The sequence below is a fragment of the Ranitomeya variabilis genome, chromosome 2 (assembly GCF_051348905.1).
Source record: "Ranitomeya variabilis isolate aRanVar5 chromosome 2, aRanVar5.hap1, whole genome shotgun sequence".
NCBI classification, from domain to species: domain Eukaryota; kingdom Metazoa; phylum Chordata; class Amphibia; order Anura; family Dendrobatidae; genus Ranitomeya; species Ranitomeya variabilis.
In genome coordinates this window covers 773,749,754-773,770,203 of record NC_135233.1, presented here as the reverse complement: position 1 = coordinate 773,770,203, position 20,450 = coordinate 773,749,754, and the positions used below count along the sequence as shown (strand labels likewise).

General features: G+C 44.9%; 1 long non-coding RNA gene across 1 annotated transcript; it reads left to right on the top strand.

Annotated features, from left to right (window-relative positions):
• The first annotated feature begins 360 nt into the window (after window positions 1-360).
• LOC143807808 (uncharacterized) lies at window positions 361-5,714 on the top strand. The gene is made up of 5 exons (XR_013221807.1): window positions 361-515; window positions 707-1,009; window positions 1,938-2,526; window positions 2,710-3,045; window positions 3,988-5,714. It is a non-coding gene; the product is annotated as an uncharacterized LOC143807808 (long non-coding RNA).
• Window positions 5,715-20,450: the final 14,736 nt, after the last annotated feature.

Sequence of the window (20,450 nt, the reverse complement as noted above, 5' to 3'; positions counted from 1 at the left end):
TAAATCACTGTAATGTAGCATAACATGCTGCTATAACCAAGTTTTAAATGCATGTGAAACAGATTTCGTGTGTTATATGTGTTTAAAGAAGGAACTGGGGGCTGACATCTTGGTTTCACAGCAGTAGCACGTCACTAGCAGTGTCATTTTACAGCACCCCATGGACATCGGGTCAGCGCCGGTCTATTATCTCCTATCTATAACATTGGAGAGGTGTTAGCAGTGAGCTGGGCACGCCTCTGTGGGCTGCACAACTCACTGCTGTAGGTGTGACTAGCAGCCATTTTACTATAGCCCAGTGCTCTCTGCCCAGCTCCACTTACTCTCTATCGCTGCAGGACAGAAGCGCTGACTGGAGCCGGAGAGATCGGGTGATTTACCTCCGTGCTGAGCTCCTCTACTCCAGGCACCGCACGTCCTGAGCAGACATCCTCTGCTCCTCACACGCTGCCCTGTGTCCTCCTGCTCGGTCTCCGCCTCCCCACTTGCACACAGTCCCAGACTAGTGATCTCCGGTAAGCTGCACTCTCCCCCTGTGTCGCTCTGCCTCCTCCCTGCGTTCTCTCCCCGTGTCCTTCTCCCCCCCCCCCCCCTCTGTGCTGGCTCTCTGGCACCGAGGACCCTGCTGATCCCGACATGCGGGAGGCACAGACCTCAGTGCGGTGACATTATCTCCTGCTCTGATCTCTCTGCTTTCATTTGGCAGAGAAGGAGATACCGGGGGAGGTGCCAGAACAGAGCTGCTGTGAACAGGAGAACTGGAAGAGCTGCATATGGACATCAACCTGCTCTGCAACACAGTGACAAAAGTGTGTGTGTGTGTGTAGTCTGTGAGTGTGTAAAACATGAGTGTATGGTATCTGTACTGTGTGTGTGATGTGTGTGCGGTATCTGTAGTGTGTGTAATTGTGCGGTATCTAGTGTGTGTGTGATGTGTGTGCGGTATCTAGTGTGTGTGATGTGTGTGCGGTATCTGTAGTGTGTGTGATGTGTGTGCGGTATCTAGTGTGTGTGATGTGTGTGCGGTATCTGTAGTGTGTGTGATGTGTGTGCGGTATCTGTAGTGTGCGTAATGTGTGCGGTATCTGTAGTGTGTGTGATGTGTGTGCGGTATCTGTAGTGTGTGTAATGTGTGTGCGGTATCTGTAGTGTGCGTAATGTGTGCGGTATCTGTAGTGTGTGTGCGGTATCTAGTGTGTGTGTGATGTGTGTGCGGTATCTAGTGTGTGTGATGTGTGTGCGGTATCTGTAGTGTGTGTGATGTGTGTGCGGTATCTAGTGTGTGTGATGTGTGTGCGGTATCTGTAGTGTGTGTGATGTGTGTGCGGTATCTGTAGTGTGCGTAATGTGTGCGGTATCTGTAGTGTGTGTGATGTGTGTGCGGTATCTGTAGTGTGTGTAATGTGTGTGCGGTATCTGTAGTGTGCGTAATGTGTGCGGTATCTGTAGTGTGTGTGCGGTATCTAGTGTGTGTGTGATGTGTGTGCGGTATCTGTAGTGTGTGTAATGTGTGTGCGGTATCTAGTGTGTGTGTGATGTGTGTGCGGTATCTAGTGTGTGTGTAATGTGTGTGCGGTATCTAGTGTGTGTGTGATGTGTGTGTGTGATGTGTGTGCGGTATCTGTAGTGTGCGTAATGTGTGCGGTATCTGTAGTGTGTGTGCGGTATCTAGTGTGTGTGTGATGTATGTGCGGTATCTGTAGTGTGTGTAATGTGTGTGCGGTATCTAGTGTGTGTGTGATGTGTGTGCGGTATCTAGTGTGTGTGTAATGTGTGTGCGGTATCTAGTGTGTGTGTGATGTGTGTGTGTGATGTGTGTGCGGTATCTGTAGTGTGTGTGCGGTATCTAGTGTGTGTGTGATGTGTGTGCGGTATCTGTAGTGTGTGTAATGTGTGTGCGGTATCTAGTGTGTGTGTGATGTGTGTGCGGTATCTAGTGTGTGTGATGTGTGTGCGGTATCTGTAGTGTGTGTAATGTGTGTGCGGTATCTAGTGTGTGTGATGTGTGTGCGGTATCTGTAGTGTGTGTAATGTGTGTGCGGTATCTGTAGTGTGTGTGATGTGTGTGCGGTATCTAGTGTGTGTGATGTGTGTGCGGTATCTAGTGTGTGTGATGTGTGTGCGGTATCTGTAGTGTGTGTAATGTGTGTGCGGTATCTAGTGTGTGTGTGATGTGTGTGCGGTATCTAGTGTGTGTGATGTGTGTGCGGTATCTAGTGTGTGTGATGTGTGTGCGGTATCTGTAGTGTGTGTAATTGTGCGGTATCTAGTGTGTGTGTGATGTGTGTGCGGTATCTAGTGTGTGTGATGTGTGTGCGGTATCTGTAGTGTGCGTAATGTGTGCGGTATCTAGTGTGTGTGCGGTATCTAGTGTGTGTGTGATGTGTGTGCGGTATCTGTAGTGTGTGTAATGTGTGTGCGGTATCGTGTGTGTGTGATGTGTGTGCGGTATCTGTAGTGTGTGTAATGTGTGTGCGGTATCTAGTGTGTGTGTGATGTGTGTGCGGTATCTAGTGTGTGTGATGTGTGTGCGGTATCTGTAGTGTGTGTAATGTGTGCGGTATCTGTAGTGTGTGTAATGTGTGCGGTATCTGTAGTGTGTGTAATGTGTGTGCGGTATCGTGTGTGTGATGTGTGTGTGGTATCTGTAGTGTGTGTAATGTGTGTGCGGTATCTGTAGTGTGTGTGATGTGTGTGCGGTATCTGTAGTGTGTGTGCGGTATCTAGTGTGTGTGTGATGTGTGTGCGGTATCTGTAGTGTGTGTAATGTGTGTGCGGTATCTGTAGTGTGTGTGCGGTATCTAGTGTGTGTGTGATGTGTGTGCGGTATCTGTAGTGTGTGTAATGTGTGTGCGGTATCTAGTGTGTGTGTGATGTGTGTGCGGTATCTGTAGTGTGTGTAATGTGTGTGCGGTATCTAGTGTGTGTGTGATGTGTGTGCGGTATCTAGTGTGTGTGATGTGTGTGCGGTATCTGTAGTGTGTGTAATGTGTGTGCGGTATCTAGTGTGTGTGATGTGTGTGCGGTATCTGTAGTGTGTGTAATGTGTGTGCGGTATCTGTAGTGTGTGTGATGTGTGTGCGGTATCTAGTGTGTGTGATGTGTGTGCGGTATCTAGTGTGTGTGATGTGTGTGCGGTATCTGTAGTGTGTGTAATGTGTGTGCGGTATCTAGTGTGTGTGTGATGTGTGTGCGGTATCTAGTGTGTGTGATGTGTGTGCGGTATCTAGTGTGTGTGATGTGTGTGCGGTATCTGTAGTGTGTGTAATTGTGCGGTATCTAGTGTGTGTGTGATGTGTGTGCGGTATCTAGTGTGTGTGATGTGTGTGCGGTATCTGTAGTGTGCGTAATGTGTGCGGTATCTAGTGTGTGTGCGGTATCTAGTGTGTGTGTGATGTGTGTGCGGTATCTAGTGTGTGTAATGTGTGTGCGGTATCGTGTGTGTGTGATGTGTGTGCGGTATCTGTAGTGTGTGTAATGTGTGTGCGGTATCTAGTGTGTGTGTGATGTGTGTGCGGTATCTAGTGTGTGTGATGTGTGTGCGGTATCTGTAGTGTGTGTAATGTGTGCGGTATCTGTAGTGTGTGTAATGTGTGCGGTATCTGTAGTGTGTGTAATGTGTGTGCGGTATCGTGTGTGTGATGTGTGTGTGGTATCTGTAGTGTGTGTAATGTGTGTGCGGTATCTGTAGTGTGTGTGATGTGTGTGCGGTATCTGTAGTGTGTGTGCGGTATCTAGTGTGTGTGTGATGTGTGTGCGGTATCTGTAGTGTGTGTAATGTGTGTGCGGTATCTGTAGTGTGTGTGTGGTATCTAGTGTGTGTGTGATGTGTGTGCGGTATCTGTAGTGTGTGTGATGTGTGTGCGGTATCTGTAGTGTGTGTGCGGTATCTAGTGTGTGTGTGATGTGTGTGCGGTATCTGTAGTGTGTGTAATGTGTGTGCGGTATCTAGTGTGTGTGTGTGTGATGTGTGTGCGGTATCTGTAGTGTGTGTGCGGTATCTAGTGTGTGTGTGATGTGTGTGCGGTATCTGTAGTGTGTGTAATGTGTGTGCGGTATCTAGTGTGTGTGTGTGTGATGTGTGTGCGGTATCTGTAGTGTGTGTAATGTGTGTGTGGTATACTTCATCGCGGTAATGTGACCGCGACGTCATCGCAGGTCCTTCACACACACCACGGAAGCCGCTTAGGAGGTCGGGCCGCCAGAAGGTGAGTATATCGCTATTTTTTATTTTAATTCTTTTTTTTTTACCGTAATCTGATTACTTCCCGCATGGTGTGCACAGCCCCGTGCGGGAAGTAAGCAGATCAATGCACTCCTAGGTGTGCAGAATCGCCGCGATTCCGCAATTTTAATGAACATGCTGCGTTTTTTTCTGGATTGCGATTCCGCTCAGGAAAAAAATTCAGCATGTGCACAAAAAATGCGGATTGCATTCTGTTACATAGGATGCTTAATGTTAGGGTTTTTTTCGCGGTTTTATAGCATTTTTATAGCGGAAAAACCGCGAAAAAAAAGCAAAAAATCTGCTACGTGTGCACACAGCCACATACTTGTGTGTGTGTGTAATAATGAGTAATGTGTACATAATGAGCCTGTGTTGTCCACCATGTGTGCTGTGTACATGTATGATGTGTGTGTCTGTGTGACTATATGAAGTGATGAGCCTGTGTTGTCCAGCATGTGTGCTGTGTACATGTATGATGTGTGTGTCTGTGTGACTATTTGAGGTGTATATAATGAGGTTGTGTTGTCCAGCATGTGTGCGGTGTACATCATATATGAAGTGTATGTAATCAGTCCAGCCCTGGACCCGATCCTGCAGTCCAGCGAGCCCCGTCCCGTCCACACGGAGAGCGTGGAGTCTGATGAGGAGAGCGAGACAATTATTGAAATTTCTTTTTTTTTTTTTTTTTTTTTATAAATTTAACAGATATGCCACGCTGCATTGTTAACAATTGTGGTAGTCATACCAAGAAGAATTCGTCTGAAGGAATAATATTGCATGGGTTTCCATACTCCATGGAAAGAATAAAACTGTGGCTGCAGCAGACAGGACAATTTACTAACATTGACACAGTTGCCAAAAGAATCCGCATTGGGAAAACGCACAACAAATTCAGAATGTGTTCAAAACACTTTGAAGAAGATTGTTATATTTCTGTATCGGAAAAAAAGATTAGTTGCCTAATGGATTCTGCAGTGACCACTATTTTTCAAAATAATTGCGCACTTCAACCGCCATGTAAAGTACGTAGAGTGTATGAAGAACACAACTACTTTTCTGTAAAAAAAAAACATGGTAACTACTTCTATAACATCTACATCTGGTCATATGGACACATCTGGTGAACTAAAAAGAAAAAAACAACCTACATCTAGACATCTTTAAAATTGGGCATGCAGGACATGCGTATGCGTTGTTTTGACACTCCCGCCAACTGCATGGGAACGCAACAAGTTGCATTCCCGTGCTGTCGGCGTGAGCGTCAAAACGACGCATCCGCATGTCCTGCATGCCCAATGTTAATGATAGGTACGCAGGAAGCTTGTAGAAGTAGGCGGGGCTTAATGGAGGAAGTACGCAGCCCTCCACAGAGCCCCCGAACGCTAATGTGAACCCAGCCTATGTGCCTATAACACCCACATAGTAATCCAAACGTTTCAGATGAAATAAAATGACAGTATTTTTGTATTAAACACACTTTATTTGCCAAAAAACATTTGTTTGAAAGTTGGGTTGCACCTTATATTTGAGTTGTGCTGTACCTGGCTGTGCTTTCTGGGTGTGAAGGCAGTGTGCAATTCTCTAGAGGCAGCCATAGGCGATCGTGTGTGTATATTCACTGCATCCCTCGCATTGTCATTGGCGTGTGAAGCATGGAATATCACGGCAGTGGATCCGCATGCCTTTTTTGTGCGTTTTTCTCCCCTTTTTTTTTTTTTGTGGATCTTTCGCTTTTTTTTTCTTGAGGTTCCCAATGCAATAATATAGTTGGAAATCCGCAAAATTAACCCCTTCACTCTGCAGCCCTTTTTCGTTTTTGTTTTTCGCTCCCCTCCTTCCCAGAGCCATAACTTTTTTTTTTTTAAATATTTTTTTTTACATTTGCCATGCTTCAATAGCCTCCATGGGAGGCTAGAAGCTGGCACAACTCGACCAGCTCTGCTACATAGCAGCGATCATCAGATCGCTGCTACGTAGCTGAAGTGCAGGCTTGCTATGAGCGCCGACCACAGGGTGTTGCTCACAGCAGGCATGCATCAGTAACTATAGAGGTCTCAAGGACCTCTATGGTTACTGTCCTGACGCATCGCCGACCTCCGATCATGTGACGGGGGTGGACGATGCGCTCATTTCTGGCCGGAAGTGGTAGTTAAATGCCGATGTCAAATGCCGCTGTCAAATGCTAACAGGTTAATAGTGGCGGGTGAATTGCGATTTCACCCGCCGCTATTGCGCGCACATGTCAGCTGTTCAAAACAGCCGACATGTTGTGACTTTGATGTGCGCTCACCGCCGGAGCCCACATCAAAGGGGGAGACACGGCATGCGCAGAACATGTTTCGTTTTTTACTGCAATGCGTTTTTTTCCCAGAAATAACGCAACATATGCACAAAAATTGCGGAATGCATTATAAATCATGGGATGCATATGTATGCACTTTAAAATTGTTTTTATCGCATTTTTATAGAGAACAAATGCTAAAAAAATGCGTAAAATCCTGAACGTGTGCACACAGCCTCAATGTGTATGTCCCCATCACACTCCATATGTGTCTCACTCATCATACTTCATGCCTTTTTCTCTCCCATCAGTCACTCTTAGGGTATGTTTCCACATTCAGGAAACGCTGCGTTTTTGACGCAGCGTCCAGATGTTACAGCATAGTGGAGGGGATTTCATGAAATCCTGTCTCCACTGTGCAGGAAAAAAATCGTGCGTTTTTCAGCCTGAAGCAATCCTGAACGTGGACACATACCCTTAGCCATACAATGTATCTTTCCCCTCCCTCCATAATGCCTGGCTATTCACTGCAGACCTGGAGCTCCTTCTTATCTTCTTGAGGGATGAGTCACAGACAGCTCCTAATGCTGCTCCATGCACACCAGATGTCTTCACTCTTCCTTGGGTCCAGATGCTGCTGAGTCCACTGTGTTCTGCTCCTCTGTAAGCAAGCTGTGCTTCTAATGCAGTAACTGCTGGTGATAGCAGATCACAGGGCAGTCACACACAAAATGGCTCTGCCCTGTGATGCTGCTCTTCATTCTGCCCCAAGGATATTAGACCACCCAAAAGGGGAGGGAAATGCTGATGTCAGCAGTTACTGCCCAGATTTTCCAGCTAACAGTAAAGCTGGTGAGTCTTACTGTAGCTGCTTGAGGTCTAAAACGGAAAATGCTCCCCCTAGTGGTAAATATGTATATTTCTAAAAAAAAATATAATATTTTTCATATAGAAATGTTTGCAAACAGTGCAAACATTGCATTAATACATTTTAATTACTATTATAAGCTTAATTTCACAAAAAAAAAAATACAAGAAAACTGGTGGCACCTTCCCTTTAACCCATCTCCCTAGAGAGAGTTAACATAAAATAAAATGTTATATGTACCTCAGAATTATAGCATTGGAAATTATGACTGAACATGAAAAAAAAACTCATAAAACTTTTAAGAGGCTAAAGTTTGTCATTTTAACTCCCACTACTTTTCCCCATCTTTTCTCCTAAGAGCTGTATTAAGGAGGCAATGCCTTCTTACAACAGATTTTTTTAAACAATAAACTATTTTTATGGTGAAAATTCAACACAGACTCCATATATGTTATTTAGAAGTTGAATATTTCAACCTTTGACAGACCTTGCAACCTGATATCAGTCTGATCTATGGCTTATTTTCATTTGATGCTGATACGCTTCATTTTTCACCATTTTCGCAGTAAATGTCACGGCACATTAGGTTAATGTGGAAAAGCATTTCAGTTTCCTTGGTATAGTGTAATTTGTGACATCTTTTGAAATGACACAGATTGCTTTAATTTTCCAACATTTTCCATGTTGTAAATGTCACTGCACATCAGAATCTGATAACAACAGAGTATTTACTTCCACCAGCCAAGCTCAAAGGCGTATCCAAAATTTCGAAAAAGCCTGAAAAAATGGTCCTTGTCCCCTTTATCACTTGATGTAATGGACTGTGTCACTGCCTGATATGGTGTCTTCTCGAAATGGATAATTTATCTGATGAATGCCTTCAGCTTACTGGAAACATCCAATCTAAGCATTTTTTATTCTACGTTTAAGAGAAACTAGGTCCTATTATATGTGATCAGTGTCAGTTATCTGCTGCTGAATAGAGATGATGATTTGATAATAAATTATTGGGAGCTCTAATAATGCTGAGTGTGAATTAAGTCCTTATAGTCATTTCTCTTATGCAAACTATGTTTCAAAAACTAGTTGGTCATATTTGAATTATTTTGCAAAGTTCTTTTTTCCTCTAATTGAATATAGTAACTCATTGCTTGGTTGATGCCATTTGGTGTTTTTGTATTATGAGTAGTGATGAGCAAATAATTTCTAATATCCGTGTATTCGTACCAAATAAGGAATCCAATGCAAGTCAATGGGAAAGCCGAATATTTTTCTTCTGGACCCAACATACAGGTCTGAAAGCATGAGAAAAAAGCTGAAATGGATGGAAAAAAGCTAAAACTAAATGGGAACAGCATGGAGAAGATGCCCGCATGGCTTTCTCACTCACATATGGTATTTGGGACTAATGTTGTCAGACTAAGGCGCCGGTTTATGGATTTATAAGAAGACCTACCAAAACCAAACCTATTTTTTTTTTAGAGGGAAAAATGCTAAGAAACATTTTTTTTCTTCATAATTACATGTATATAATGCAAAACAAATGTTTAAAAATAATAATAATAATAATAAAAAATTATACCCGCCTTACCATATGTTCACACTGAGCGTTTCGGCTTTATTATAAAATATAAAAAGGCCACATATTTGCCAGTGAGGTATTTCTGTGACAGCCCTCATATATCTGCGTGCTCCAAGTTTGGTCATTGTAGGCCGGTGTACCACTTTTTTTTGCTGTCTGTTACTGTAATTATATACAGCACTATTTAGCATAAGAAAATGTAAAAAGGTCACATATTCGCCAGTGAGGTATTTCCGTGACAGCCCTCATATATCTGCATGTTCCAACTTTGGGTATTGCAGGCCGGTGGACCACTTTTTTGCTCTCTGTTACTGTAATCATATACAGCACTATTTAGCATACAAAAATGTAAAAAGGCCACATATTTGCCAGTGTGGTATTTCTGTGACAGCCCTCAAATATCTGCATGCTCCAAGTTTGGTCATTGCAGGCCGGTGGACCACTTTTTATTGCTGTCTGTTACTGTAATTATATACAGCACTATTTAGCATAAAAAATATAAAAAGGCCACATATTTGCCAGTGTGGTATTTCTGTGACAGCCCTCAAATATCTGCATGCTCCAAGTTTGGTCATTGCAGGCCGGTGGACCACTTTTTTTGCTGTCTGTTACTGTAATTATATAAAGCACTATTTAGCATAAAAAAATATAACAAGGTCACATATTCGCCAGTGAGGTATTTCCGTGACAGCCCTCATATATCTGCGTGTTCCAAGTTTGGGTATTGCAGGCCGGTGGACCACTTTTTATTGCTGTCTGTTACTGTAATTATATACAGCACTATTTAGCATAAAAAAATATAAAAAGGCCACATATTTGCCAGTGTGGTATTTCTGTGACAGCCCTCATATATTTGCATGTTCCAAGTTTGGGCATTGTAGACCGGTGTACCACTTTTTTTGCTGTCTGTTACTCTACTTATATACAGCACTATTTTGCATAAACTAACTTCACAAAAAAGCCCCCCAAAATTGAATACAGTCTGTTATGTCAGGCTGAGGCCTGCCTGGTGTTTGGGTTTGAAAAATCGTAGATTTGTAGGCATACTGAAAAAATGTAAGAACTGGACGTGAGGGTGAATTTATAACTTAAGTAGAGTAATACAGAGTATCATACATCCTAAAATAATCCTACAAGCAGTCTGAAATATAATATGGTAAATCTATGGCCTAGATAGAATAATACAGAGTATAGTACATCCTATAATAAACATACAAATAGTCTGAGGTAGAATATAGACTATATCAGTATAAAGACTTAGTAAAGTGCATAGTGCAAATAGGTTAAATTAGGTATGGGAATGTACACTATATGAAAAAAGATGGCCATGCATAATAAAAAACAAATAAACCTGTCTAATAGCAAAATGCTATAATGATTATTCCGTTTTCATCTGAAGGCAAGGAGATATCAAAGAGCCACAATACTATGAAATCATTAAGATGTATAGCCTTCAAAGGAGAACAGAAAAAGGTAATGTATACATCATAACTCAAGGTAGTCAAATAAACTGTTGTCAATACAAAATAGAGATACCAAGAGCAAGTATAAATACCCTGTCTGTGGTCACGCACCAGCATACCCCTGAGGCCTGCCTGGTGTTTGTGTTTGAAAAATCGTAGATTTGCAGGCATACTGAGCAGATATAATTTTGGTACTAATAAATATATTTGTGTTGAGCATTTGAAATAGTGCAGTAGTCCATTTAAAATGGGCAAGGCAAGGGGCAAGGGATGGGAAAGTGGACATGATGATGATGGTGCATGCAGAGGATGAGACCATGGCCTAGGTGAAAGTGGGCAACAACAAAGACCAACATCTCTCTCGCTCGACCTTCCTGTCCCAGTTTCTTGGGGACCGCGGCACACCACTATTGAAGCCAGAGTAGTGTGAAACGGTTGTTGGTTGGATAGCAGATAATGCTTCCAGTCACGTAGCCACCACCACCACCACCATATCTTCCTCACAGTCAAGTCTGAGTAGCCATCAGTGTGGCCTGGATATTCCTCACCCTGATCCTCCTTCCTCCCACCATGCCAAGTGCCCTGAGACAACTGATCCCACACTTGGACACTCTGAAGAGCTGTTCAGTTTTCCATTTCAAGATTCAGAACTCTCAGCCGGTCAACTTGAAGTGGGGACAGATGAGATCGCATGTAGAAATGCCCAAAGCTTTGACCAGCCTCGGTCACATGAAAGCAATGGTGGGAAAGTGTCAGAAGAGGTGGACGATGATGAGACACAATTGCCAGAAAGTCAGGAGGAGGAGCAGGGTGCGGATGTGGAAGATGAGGTGGTAGATGACATAGTGACTGACCCAACCTGGCAGGAGGACATGCATAGCGAGGACAGCAGCACAAATGGGGAAGGAGGCACATCATCCCAACAGACAGGAAGAAGCAGTGTGGTGGCCGCAGACAGAAGGCGTGCATCCATTTCCCGTAACAACAACAGTTGCCATTCCAACTGTTAGATATTCCCGAGTCTGGTTATTTTTTAAAGACACTGCCGATAACCCCAAACAGGCCATTTGCAGCACCTGCCATGCCTGCATCAGCAGGGGTAGCAAAACAACCAGCCTGAAAACCAGCAGCATGATCAGGCACATGGCAGCAAAGCACCCGACTTTATGGGCCGAACCCCAGGCTCCAGGACCACTGTCTGCAGGTCACACCACTGCTTCTTCCACTGTTTTGGGTAGAAGCCAATCCCCAGTACACCGTGCATGTGAAGATGTCTCTAGCCCTGCACCTGTTGTGGCCCAGCCAACGCTAGTGCTAGTGAAAGTACACCATCTGTCTGCCCATTTTAGAAAGTCAGCAACAGCTTCAGCCGCCCTTGCCGTGCTTCAGCAACTTTTGCAGCTTCTAGCTCACTGGCTGGTGTGTGATGTCCCCACACACTGGAACTCTATGCTGCATATGTTGGAAAGGATTTGTGAGCAGAAGAGGGCAGATGTTGACTACCAACATCAACAAGGCCGTCGATATTCAGTTCAGACTCCACACATAAGACATCAGGAGTGGACATGGATGTCAGACATATATACCATCCTCCAAAACTTTGAGGACTGCAACAAGATGGTGAGCGTCGATGACGCCATAATTGGCATCACCATCCCGCTTCTCAGCATTCTGAAAACCTCTCTGCTCACAATTAAAGAAGATGCATTGCAGGCAGAGCATGAGGACATGGAGCAAGGAACCATACAGGGGGATTACACTCAGCCCAGCCTCATGTCTTCTCAACGTGGATTGGTAGGCAATAAGGAGGAGGAGGAAGAACAGGAGCTACTTTCATGTGCTATAGATGGTACTACAAACACAGCTGTCATACTGTCTGTTCAGCGGTGATGGCCTGAGGACTGGGAGGAGGAGGATGAGGAGGACAGCATGGTCAGTCATCCTGTTGGTGAGGACATGGAAGTCTTGCCTGTTAGCAGTCTGGCATGCATGGCTGACTTTATATTGCACTGCATTTCATGTGACCCTTGCATTATAAAAAATTTGGGTGACACTCATTACTGGTTGGTAACACTTCTAGACCCATGCTACAAGGAGAACTTTCATGGTATGTGCACACGTCAGGATTTCTTGCAGAAATTTTCCTGACAGAATCCGGACATTTCTGCCAGAAATTTTTTTCTGCGTTTTTTTTTGTGTTTTTTTTTGCTGAATTTTTGCGGAATTTTTGCAGATTTTCTCCTGACACTCCAAAATCATGGGAAATCCACAAAAAATCCGCAAAAAGAAAGAACATGTTGCTTCTTTTTGCGGATTGTGTTTTCCAGGATGCCCTCCTGACAGCACCCTGGACATCCTCCTCCCCTTGCTGGGACAGGAAACACACGAGTTTAAAAGGTCATGTCCCACGCCCAGTCCTCAGTGTTTTTCCTGTCCCTGCAAGGAAGGGACGCGCGAGTGAAAGCTGCGCAAAGCTTACCGGAGCTCAGGGGGATCGTGCGGCTTGCTAATACCCTTCCCCCTGTCAAGAGGCTCAGGGCAGAAACCCTCCAGAGGGGGGTCCCTCTGCTCCAAAGACAAGGAGTGGGACGAGGCTCCTGGTGGCAGCCGCTCCTCCTGGTGGGAGGCTCTCGGCTGTGGACGCTATCCACGCAGTGTGCAGACTTCCAGAAGCTGCGTGGTGTCCAGCACGGCGTCTCTAGACGGAAGTTCCCAGGGACGCGTCACTTCCGGTTTTTCGGCATCCGTTACCGTCACTTCCGGTAACGCTACATGTGTGGGGGAAAGCGTGCATTCCAGCGTGGATCGCATAACGGCTGAAGCACTCCTGATCCGGCGCTGTGAGCTGCGGGGACCTTCTACCTTCATCATGGAAGCAAGCATGCCAGTCGAGGAGGGGGTAAGTGCGCATAGTGCAGACTCCCCTATCTGAATGCAGGAGCAGGCTTACCCCAGTGCTTATCCCTATCTTATGTCATTTAAGGATAAGGGAACCCCCGCTGGCCCCTCTGATCAAGCTAAGAGATCCGGCAAGGCCTCTGGGAAATCCGCTAGATGCCCTATTTGTAATACGAAGCTCCTGGACTCCCATGGGAAAACCTTGTGTGCAGATTGCACATCTAAGGTCATGAGGGACGAACAACCCGCACTGCTGTCTGAGATGAGATCCCTTATACGCGAAGAAGTACAGGCTTCTTTGTCTAGTATGGTGCAGAAATCCAGCCCTATTCCCAGCCGCAAGAGAGCCAGACGGGAGCGAGACTTAAGAGAGCCGGAGTTTACTTCTGAGGACAAGTCTGACTCAGAAGACTTCGTCTCTGAAGAAGAGGGAGAACTTCCATCAGGGAGCCAGGACCACCAAAGGAAATATCTCTTCCAGGCAGAAGAGACGAATGATCTCGTGCAGGCGGTGCAATGCACTATGCAGATAGAAGATACATCTAAGCCACAATCCAGGCAGGACCTGATGTTTGGGGGACTTATGTCATGTCAGCAGACAGTGTTCCCAGTTAGCGAGCATATTAAGGCCATGACACTGGAGGAGTGGAAAGAGGCGGAACGCCGGCTAGTATTATCTAAGGATTTCAAAGCTCGTCTACCATTTGAGCCTGAAGACATAAAACTATGGGAAGAAATTCCCAAGGTAGACGTTCCGGTGGCAAAAGTGGCTAAAAAGACAGCCATACCTTGTGAGGACTCATCAAACCTGCGCGATCCCATGGATAGGAAAACTGACATACTGTTAAAAAGAGCCTGGGAATCTTCCGCGGCTCTAATAAAAACTAACATAGCAGCTACTTCGGTAGCCCGGTCTATGTACCTATGGATGGGTCAATTAGAAGAGCACCTGTCCAGTAAGACCCTGAGATCTGAAATCCTAAATTCTCTCCCTATAATGAGGTCCGCCACGGCTTTTCTGTCCGATATGACTGCTGAGTCAGTCAGATTTTCAGCTAGAAGCGGTTCTCTATCCAACGCGGCTAGGAGGGCGGTCTGGCTAAGATCCTGGTCAGGGGATAATGCTTCTAAATCTAAACAATGTTCAATTCCCTTCTCAGGAGCAAGGGTATTTGGGCCCTCCCTAGATACTATTCTAGAGTCAGCCTCTGATAAAAAGAAGGGGTTTCCGGAAGAGAAACCTAGGAGACCTCAGTCCTTTCGGAGAGGATTCCCCTTCAGGAGACAGTCTGATGTTAGAGGAGGTAGATCCAATAGAGAATCTTATAGGGGTTCCCCTAGCCAGGGCAATAGAAACAGAAGTTTCTTCTTCAGTCCCTCCTCAAAATCTAAGACACAATGACGCCACACTTATAGGGGGACGGCTCCGTCACTTTGCGCACAATTGGGCCCGGATCACCCAAAACCAGTGGGTCCTTCGGACCGTGTCAGAAGGCTACAATATCGAGCTTTACTCCCCCCCACCAGACAGATTTATCGTGCCTACGGTGGTAACGCGAGACTCTCCCATGATGATAGACCTAATGGATATGCTTTCCTCAGAGGTCATAGTTCCAGTACCGCCACTAGAAGTAAGCCAGGGACATTACTCCTCCAAATGGTCTCCATGCACACTCTACTCGAGGGATAGCTACTTCTTGGGCAGAGAGGGCAGGTGCCTCTCTAGAACAGATCTGTAAGGCCGCGACATGGGCTAGTGCCAACACCTTTTGTAAACACTATAAACTTGATGTTTTGTCTGGTCAACATACTGCATTTGGGAGAAAAGTTCTCCAAGCGGTAATCCCACCCTGAGGAGGTGCTTTGGTACTCTTCAGGGTGCTGTCAGGAGGACGTCCTGGAAAATAGGTATTAAGCTTACCATTAATGATGTTTCCAGGAGTCCATCCTGACAGCACGGGTAGTTCCCTCCATGTAATATCTATATCATGTTATGGTAATCCCGGCATGTATGTAACACGTTCCTAACGTATGATGTAATATGTTTTTGGATACAATGTAATATGTTTGTTACCATTAAACAGTTTTTTTCTGCATATCCTTGTAGAGGTTCTTGTTACAACACTGAGGACTGGGGTGGGACATGACCTTTTAAACTCGTGTGTTTCCTGTCCCAGCAAGGGGAGGAGGACGTCCAGGGTGCTGTCAGGATGGACTCCTGGAAACATCATTAACGGTAAGCTTAATACCTATTTTTTTTGCGGAAAAAAATGCAAAATTTGCACAAAAAATGCGGAATGCATTCTAAATGATCGGATGCATAATTTAAGCATTTTTTGTGCAGAATTATTGCATTTTTATCGGGGAATTCCGCAAAAAACCCTCAAAAATTCCTGAAGAAATCCGGACCTGTGCACATACCCTCAATCTCTTCTACCAGAGGCAGAGAGGTGTACTAAAATGTTGCAGTACCAGAGGGCACTTGTAGCAGAATTACTTAGAAAATTCCCATCTGATAACTCTGTCAGCAGACGTCAGAGTTTGTTGTACAGCCAAGGAGTCCAAGCGAGAGAGACAGAAGTACAATCCAGCTCAGGCAGGGGAACAATGGCAAAGTTCTGGGACAGTTTTCTCAGACTCTCCCTTTGTGAAAGCACAGAGGCAAGGGGTGTTGTCACAAGAAGTGCAATGTTTGGGAAGATGGTGAGTGAGTACCTTGCAGATAGTACAAACGTCCTCCGTGATTCCTCTGTGCCTTTTAATTATTGGGTATTGAAGCTGGACACATGGCATGAACTGGCTCTCTACGCCTTGGAGGTCTTGGCCTGCCCTGCTGCTAGCATTCTGTCAGAGCGGGTTTTTAGTGCCACTGGTGAAATTATAACAGATGAGCGCATCCGCCTGTCAGCTGAAAATGCTGACAGGCTGACTCTTATAAAAATGAACAAGGCCTGGATTGGGAAAGACTTCTGTACACCACCAAGTGAAAACAGCGAAACATAACCTCAAATACATTCTCTCTTTTTGGGGAGGTGTATTCTCATGCACCTCTTCACAACCACACATGGGTATACACTTCCAGATTTGGTCTGTTTGTTGTTATCCTCCTCCTTATCCTCATCCTCATCATCCAGAAGCACTAGATGACCAGGGTGAACATGCTCGGTACTGTTATAGGCCATTGCATTTTGGGGAAGGGGGCTGTGATGGCACTATTTTATTTAGTAAAGAAAGGACCCCACATTGGGGAATTGGGCATTGCATTAAATTGGGCCTACGTCTTAACTCAGTCTCCTGCAATGTGTCATTTAACTGCTACTAGATCACCAGGGTGAACGTGCTCTGTACGGTGAATTTTGGGCAAGAGGGCTGTGATGGCACTATTTTATTTAGTAAAAAAAGACACCACATTGGTAAATTGGGCATGACATTACATTGGGCCTACTTCTTAACTCAGCCTCCTGCAATGTGTCCTTTAAATGCCACTAGATCACCAGGGTGAACGTGCTCTGTATGGTGCATTTTGGGCAAGGGGGCTGTGATGGCACTATTTTATTTAGTAAAGAAAAGAACCAACATTGGGGAATTGTTTGTCAGCTCATGCCCTCCATTACAAGTCTCAGAGACCCACACCCCTACATTGGGCCTACTTCTTAACTCTGTTTCCTGCAATGTCTCTTCCTCATCTCCGCTGACATGACCTGGGTGAATGTGTTCTGTACTTTTATAGGCCTCAGAATTTTGAGCAAGAGGGGCTGTGATGGCAATAGTATATTTTTAAAAAGGTATCCCCATTGGTGAAACCACATCCTTGTTGGCAAAGACTTGATAATATTTGTGTACCTTAAAGAGCTCACTTGAAAAGCCTGTGTTGCCTGGTTGCTCACATTTGACACAATACACTTTATATAAATTTGATAAAGCAATGCTGTTAGTTTGGCTCAGTAGTTCATTACAAATATTTCTTTGTCCACTATATTAGTTTCTCTCCTTGAGAGCCATAACTTTGGCTGCCTCAAATGTACAAATGGCGAATATACAAATGGCGATTTGAAATCCAGATTAAATTACTGTATACTGAATGCATTCAGACAAGCACATAGCTTCATTTCTTGAAAAAAATTTACAGATGCGATAGACAATGCTCATAGTGACACGATCTTGAGAAATGTTTGTTTATTCACTTCACAAACAGTTCTAAACCTCTATATGTTTGCTGTTTGTCATTGTAAAACATTAAGGTTTTCAGAAACTCTGTGTCACGGGAAGCCTAGGTAGGCAAGAGCTAATAACCCAGGCTCCTGCGATTTCGCTCAACTCTGGAAAACCCTGACTGACCCTTCTCCCAGAGTTTATACTGATGGTGTGCATGTCTGGGCCTCCACCCTCACCCTGTCTCCTGTTTCAACCCTAGGCTGAAACCACCACCCACCCCCCAGTGAAGAGACCACACACCAATACCCACAGTTAGCACAGACAAGGATACCGGAAAATATGCACCACGCCGCAGTCACACAGGAATACACTATAAGTGCACAGGGCAAAACAATACAAATAAAGGAAGGAGAAAATATGACAAAGGGAAATACACCACCGGATGCGAAACTCCTTCTCCTAGACCACCACTCCAGACCGAGATAACCAAGCACACGACAGAAGCTATAATCGGCGACGCCCAAAGCAAAGCCCAGCAAAACTATTTAAAGGCAGAGGGCGTGACTCAGCCCTCAACCCGAGTACCAGCCAGATTAACCCCGGATAATCTGGATTGAATCTAACCGGAGCCACTGAGAATATAGTGGACGAATGAGGTATTACCGCTGTCTGTCGGATGCCCTAGTGTGAACAGCATCCGACATGACAGTACCCCGCCTTCTACGAGGGACCCCAGGGCCCTCACCACTTATAGGACCCAGCTTGTCCGGATTGCGGTGGTGAAACATACTGACCAGCCGGTCCGCATGTATGTCCGAAGCTGGTACCCAAGACCTTTCCTCCGGCCCATAACCATGCCAGTGTACCAAGTACTGTAATGTGCGGCGCACCACACGAGAGTCAACCACCTTGGAGACTTCAAACTCTAAATTGCCATCCACCAAGACTGGAGGAGGCATCGGCACCACGTCTGTTATGACCCCAATGGCAGGGGGTCTCAAAGACAAATAGCGAAGTCTGCAAAAATAAAACCCAGCTCATAGGGCAGTGGTAACTGGGCTGACCATATACCTGAACCTAGCACACAAATAAAAGCAGCCGGGGAACGTACCTACGTTGATTCTAGACGTCTCGCGCCAGCCAGAGAACTAACTAACCCTAGCAGGGAAAAGAAAGACCTTTCTTGCCTCCAGAGGAAATACCCCAAAAAGTTGGATACAAGCCCCCAACAAATAATAACGGTGAGGTAAGAAGAAAAGACAAACGCAAGAAATGAACTAGGTTTTTAGCAAAGAGAGGCCCACTAACTAATAGCAGAATATAGGAAGATGACTTATATGGTCAGCAAAAACCCTCACAAAAACTCCACGCGGAATATTCAAGAACCCCCGAACCGTCTAACGGCACGGGGGGAGAACATCCGCCCCCTAGAGCTTCCAGCAGTATCAGGAATCACATTTAGTACAAGCTGGACAAAAATAAGAGCACAGTAAATAACCAAAAACAAGAAAGCAGGACTTAGCTTAATTTTGCAAAGAACCAGGACCAGCAGAAAGGAGCAAACAGAAGGATCTGATTACAACGATGCCAGGCACCAGACTGAAAATCCAGGAAGTTCAAATAGCGACACCCCTGGACTAACGAGGCCAGGTGGGTACCAAGCAAGGGAAGGAATATCAAAGTGTCATATCACTAGTGACCACAAGAGGGAGCCAAAAAGTCTAATTCACAACACACGTCCACAGAACCCACCACCTTTTTTAATAACGATCTGTGGAACACGTTGTGAACCTTATATACCGTAGGGAGCTCCAATCGGTAAGCTACCGGGTTAACGATGGCGGCGACCCTAAACGGACCAATAAACCTAGGACCCAATTTAAGGGATGGTATTTTAAGTCTTATGTTTTTTGTGGACAACCACACCCAGTCACCCACACTCAGGTCCGGACCTGGCACACGTCTACTGTCAGCCACACATTTGTACCTAGCACCCACGCTCAACAGGCGCTGTTTCACTTTCCTCCAGATGGATGACAGTTGTTCTCCTAACATGTCCTCGTCCGGAACACCGGAAGAGCCCTCCTGACTAGTGTTGAGCGATACTTTCCGATATCGGAAAGTATCGGTATCGGAAAGTATCGGCCGATACCGTCAAAATATCGGATCTAATCCGATACCGATACCCGATCCCAATGCAAGTCAATGGGACGAAAATATCGGAATTAAAATAAACCCTTTATAAACTTGTAGGTTCATTCTACATGAAGGAAAACAACTAAGAATAATGTAGGATGTATTGGGGGACGTGGCGGAGACATTAAAGGCACAGAGGTTTAGCCCAATGTAATAGAATAGCAGGATTTTGTTTTTTTTTATGACGTTCGGCGGTAGAAAGATTTTGACTATGTTAATTTTTTTTTTATTTTGTCAGATATTGATGTTTCACTACTTCCACGCCCTTCACCTTCTTTTTTACTTCTCCCACACTTTCTTCTTCATTATCCTCATCATCAGCTTCTTTGACATCAACTATCTTCACCTTATTCATCTTCTTCTTCATCTTCTACCTATTATTTTTTTTGGTTACATTGTTCATATTCTTTTTATTTTACTATTATCTTCATCATTTTCTACTTCTTCATCATATTCTTATTTGTGACAGGCATTCCCGTAGTTGTTATCTATAAAAGTTTGAAGATTACACCTTCCATTCTGCCTGTCACAAAAGAGTTACATTTGTCCGCGTTCAGTTTGGCCTGCAGCATCAGGCTTTATCCAGGGGCACCACGAGGAGGAACGGACTCACCCCCATACACTGCTTAGTCTTCTTCTGCTTATAATTTAGATAATATTTTTTGCTCTGATATTTAGTGTTATGCTTAATGTTCTTCTGCTCTTTGTTCTGCAGCCTCTTGTTCTTCTGCTTCTCGGTCTTCCAGGTCGTCGTCGTCTCCAGGGTCGTCGTCTCCTGG